The sequence below is a fragment of the Ictalurus punctatus genome, chromosome 24 (genome assembly GCF_001660625.3).
Source record: "Ictalurus punctatus breed USDA103 chromosome 24, Coco_2.0, whole genome shotgun sequence".
In the NCBI taxonomy this organism is placed as follows: domain Eukaryota; kingdom Metazoa; phylum Chordata; class Actinopteri; order Siluriformes; family Ictaluridae; genus Ictalurus; species Ictalurus punctatus.
Window position 1 is genome coordinate 341,631 of NC_030439.2, and position 5,870 is coordinate 347,500.

The window sequence follows — 5,870 nt, forward strand, 5'->3', positions numbered from 1 at the left end:
AAGAGTAAGAACAAAACAGATTGGAACGTCTTGAAAATCAGGAGCAATCTCAAAAGTCTTCAGTGATGGACAAGCCAGCTGCTGAAAAAGAATCTGAGTAACAATGGGATGGCATTCTCATCCTATACATTCACTCTCACAGTGAGAGCCCAGCCCACAGTCACGCCCACATTCACACCCACAGCCCAGCCCTAAAAACACCTTCACACACACCAATAATAAGCTTTGAGAACATCTTTACAGGGTACACTTAAATTCTTGTTATAAATTTTATTTAAACACTTATACAAATACTTCTGATTAGTTTAGATTATTATGTTGTGCCACTAAAAGATTATTTATAAAATACTATTAAATTTGCTTTCACACCCCTAATAGCAAGATGCTCCCAAGTTTTCCATCGGAATATCCATCCATCTCCCAGTGGCTAAAGGACGTGGTGTTTAAATAAATAAATAAATAAATAAATAAATAAATAAATAAAATAAGTAAGTATACGACGAAGGGTTGTACTGACAAGTTTTTTCTTTTTTTATATACATAAATGGCAACACTTTATTCCATATTTTCTGGAGTTACAGACACTTCCCATTTGAATTCACGTGTCTGTTGTTGGGTTTTGCAGTATATACATAACCAGGTAAAAATTTAAAATATTTTGTAAGAAAAAAAATTAATTCAATTTAATACTTTTATCTTGGGTACACAGACCAGCCCTAAAAAGTCAATTGTTCAGCTGTATCATGTGTCAAAACTAATGCAATTTAATATTAATTAATTTTTGAATATTTTTTTTATCTGGCACTAGGGGGGGCTCCATAATACCAGAAATTCACTGCAGTAAAGCTAAAACACAATCAGTAAAGCTAGAAAACTGAGATTGTCACCTTTGAAAGGTCTCGCCACTGCTCTCACTGCTTTTTTTCCCCCCGCTGCTCACAGAGGAGCTCTCTGACGGTTCGCCGTCCAACCCAAGGTTTAGATTGCCTGTAAATACATTTCAGACAGAAGGAGACCAGAAGTTTTTAAAGGACTGAAAAGATCTTCCACCTACCTGCTGATTAGGTCAGCAGAACCCAAAATCTGACACAGCCGGCCGTACTTAAACTTAATAATTCCAGGACTAGCTGGCGACGTTCGGATTCGGAGTTCGATGGAGTAGGAATTTGGAATTACCTGCTGATTTCGATTAAAATTGAAATTAATTAGCGCTTTTTGGTCATATAATATATTTTGACTATTCTACTTAATATATTAATATATTCTACTTCTTTTCCTTGTTCGCACTTTTAACTTTGTGGCTCGTTAAAATGTCTGTCCACTGCTGCACTCGGTCATGGCACACTTGTTTGATTTTGCTCGGTGTGCGTCGCTAATAACGGAACGTGCAAGAAACGGGAATCATTCATTAATTCCTAGTCAGACCATGATAATTCAGCAGAATAAATGGTCAAATTAAGACCCAAAAGGGGGGGGGGGGGGGGGGGGGGGGGGTAAAAGTAAAGGTTCACAAATTAAATGCTGTTTATTTTATCAAACAGGCTTTGTATATAATACTCAGAGTTGTATGTAACATTTATGGTGTTGTGGATAAAATCAACCTTTTTAGCCTAAAGTTAAAAACTTCAGAGACAGAGAGTTTAGTAGATGTCAAAAGTGAATAAATTTTATTGAAAAGCAATAGTGTGACTGTCTGCAGAGAGTCCAAATTGTACATACACAAACATGTCTTTATATACCTCCCTAAAACAGTAAAATTATCCCTAGGTGTGGCATTCAACTTTTCTTTTTTTCTTTCTTTCTTTCTTTCTTTCTTTCTTTCTTTCTTTCTTTTTTTTTTTTTTTTTAGAACAGACCAATATCCATTGCCTTAACTAATTATTCATATCCATATGATACCACACATTTGTGGCGCATGCACAACCATGTATGTTCTTCAGGGGGGGGGGGCAATTCAGAAACCTAGTTCTGGAATGTGTCTAATTTACTGCCAAAAAGTGAAGCTGCGTTTAGACAAACACAAGCTCCTCTTCATCTGTGTCTTCCTCATACTCGTCATCACCAAAGTACTTGAGGGAAAAATATAAATGAAACTAAATAATAATAATAACAAAAAAAACTATTTTAAAATATATATGATAGTTTATCACTTACATCTTCAATTGGAGGAAGGGAAGTTGAAACTAATATATTGTAAATTTTTGAAAAGCCTAAATCTGTGAAGACTATTACAATTTTTTTTTTGTTTGTTTGTGTTTTCTTTTTTTATCCACTTTTACAAAATAAGAATGTGGTGTAATCACTGAGGCTTCATTCAATTCTTATGTGTCTTCACATAGATGAGTATCATTTATGATTAATTATAATATATAACTAAAGGCAAACTGAGCAAATTTTTATTTCAGAAGAGTGTATCAAGTAGACTTTGTATTTTTGTCTTCACTTGAGTTGTGTAGGGTGGCTGTTAAGCAGAAACAATCTTTTTGACACAGGGAATTTAATACAAATTCATAGTTTAAATGCTGGGAGAAAGCCTCTATTTTCTGTGCCAGCAGACGCCCATTAAGAAAGACAAAGGAGTGTTGGATTTTATTTGAACCAGAGCATTTATTCTCTCTGACATGCAGCACATATGACGCCTGCATTTTAAATGTAATTCAAGTGATAAACTGGACATTTTCTGTAGACTCAGGAAATTTTTGAATGGTGTCTCTATGCCCATCCAAAGTTGAGAAAGCTTATCAGAAGAGATATGAGCCCCACCTCAAATTAAAACCAAAAGGCCTGCAGACTGGACAGCCATCGTGTGGACAATTGTGGAATTGCATCTCTTACCTTGTTAAATCCTATGAACAGTCCAACAGATTATTAGCAGCTGATGTGAAGTGTCTAAAGACTTTAATGCAGTGACACACAATGTCTATATATTATCATATTATTATAATATTGTTGGTATATATATAAATTTAAATATATATATGTATATACATATTATATAAATGTATTTAAATAAACATAAATATACCATATATATATATATATATATATATATATATATATATATATATATATATGTATATATATAAATATACATGTACATGTATACATGTGTGTGTGTGTGTATTTATATATATATATATATATATATATATATATATATATATATATATATATATATATATATGTAGAAACACACTTATTATAATATATAACTAAAAGCAAACTGAGCAAATTTGTTATTTCAGAAGTGTGTATAACAAGTAGACTTTATATTACCTTGTGCTAGTGTAGGGTGGCTATTAAGCAGACACAATTTTTTTGACTCAGGGAATTTAATACAAATTCACAGTTTAAATCCTGGAGGAAAGCCTTTGCTTTCTGTGCCAGCAGACGCCCATAAAGAAAGACATTGCAGTGTTGGATACTATTTCAACCAGAGCATTTATTCTCTCTGACATCTTACCTTGTGCACACAGAGCATAGACCAGCAAATTCGGCCAGCTACGTGATAATAATATGTTGTGAAAATTTGAAAAGCCTAATTCTGTGTCTGTGTGTGTGTGTGTGTGTGTGTGTGTGTGTGTGTGTGTGTGTGTGTGTGTGTGTGTATATATATATATATATATATATATATATATATATATATATATATATATATATATATATATATATAAATTACATTACTGTATTTTGTATTATTATGATATTGTTTATGTAGAATGTGTATATTTTACATTACATATGGTGGACAGTTGTGCAATTGGATCTCTTACCTTTTTAAATCTCGTGGGCTGTATTAAAAATTAACAGTGACTACATGCAGAACATATGATGCCAGTATTTTAAATGCAATTCAAGTGATAAACTGGACATTTTCTGTAGTCTGAGGACATTTTTTAATGGTGTCGCTATGCCCATCCAAAGTGGACAAAGCTTATCAAAAGTGATAGGAGCCCCATCTCAAATTAAAACCAAAAGGCGTGCAGACTGGACTGCCATCTTGTGGACAATTGTGGAATTGCATCTCTTAACTTGTTAAATCCTATGAACAGTCCTACAGATTATTAGCAGCTGATGTGAAGTGTCTAAAGACTTTAAACATGTGTTTAAAATTAACAGTTACTATTTGCAGTGGCACACAATCTCTATATTATCATATAATTATACTATTGTTGATATATATATATATATATATATATGTATATATATATATATATATATATATATATATATATATTTATATATATATATATATATATATATATATATATATATATATATTGTATCATTTATCATTAATTATAATATATAACTAATGCAAATTTGTTATTTCAGAAGAGTGTATCAAATAGACTTTGTATTTTTGTCTTCACTCGAGTTGTGTAGGGTGGCTATTAAGCAGACACAATCTTTTTGACTCAGGGAATTTAATAGAAATTCATAGTTTAAATGCTGGGGGAAAGCCTCTATTTTCTGTGCCAGCAGACGCCCATTAAGAAATACAAAGGAGTGTTGGATTTTATTTCAACCAGAGCATTTATTCTCTCTGACATGCAGCACATATGACGCCTGCATTTTAAATGCAATTCAAGTGATAAACTGGACATTTTCTGTAGACTGAGGAAATTTTTGAATGGTGTCTCTATGCCCATCCAAAGTTGAGAAAGCTTATCAGAAGTGATATGAGCCCCACATCAAATTAAAACCAAAAGTCCTGCAGACTGTACTGCCATCATGTGGACAATTGTGGAATTGCATCTCTTACCTTGTTAAATCCTATGAACAGTCCATTTACATTTACATTTACATTTATTCACTTAGCAGACACTTTTATCCAAAGCGACTTACAAATGAGAAAGATAAAAGCAAAGTGATATCAAGCAGAGAACAATACAATAAGTGTTACCATACGAGATCTATTAATTGAATTCCAAAAGAAGCAAAGTGCAGAGTAGAGGTGTAAGTGCATTTTTTTTATTATGAGTTTGTTAGGTGTTCATTGAAGAGGTGGCAGAAACTCTCACCATCTTCAAAAAAACAACTTAATACCAGTCCGGATTGATATTGGAAGTGCATTCCACCACTGAGGAACAGTTAGTGTGAAGGTTTTGGAAAGGGACCTTGCGCCACGCTGAGTTGGAACTACTAAACGTCGGTTGCTAATCGATCGCAGATTGCGAGAGGGAACGTAGGCCTTCAGGAGAGAGTTGAGGTAGGAGGGTGCTGTTCCTGACATGGTGTTGTAGGTGAGCATCAAGGACTTGAACTTGATGTGGGCAGCTACAGGAAGCCAGTGGATGGAGATGAAGAGGGGTGTGACATGGGTTCTCTTGGACTGGTTGAAGACGAGGCGCGCTGCAGCATTCTGAATCATCTGAAGGGGTTTGATGGAGCTGGCTGGAAGGCCTGAAAGCAGCAAGTTACAGTAGTCCAGTTTCGAGATAACAAGAGCCGGGACTAGAATCTGTGTAGCCTGTTTGGTCGGATTTTCTTGATGTTGTAAAGGATGAACCTACAGGACCCTGCAGTTGCTGAGATATGGTCTGCAAAGGTCAAGCCATTATCAAGAATCACCCCAAGGTTCCTGGCCATCCTGGTTGGCATGAGTGTGAGTGAGCCAAGCTGTACAGTGAGGTTGTCGTTGATTGAGGGACAGGCTGGGATGACGTGAAGCTAAGATTTTGCCGGGTTAAGTTTAAGATGGTTTTCCTTCATCCAGACCGAGATGTCCGAAAGGCAAGAAGAGATGCGTGCAGAGACGTATGGATCGTCAGGCTGGAAGGACAAATGGAGCTGGGTGTCATCAGCATAGCAATGATATGAGAAGCCATGAGACTCTATCACCTGCCCTAGAGATGTGGTGTAGATAG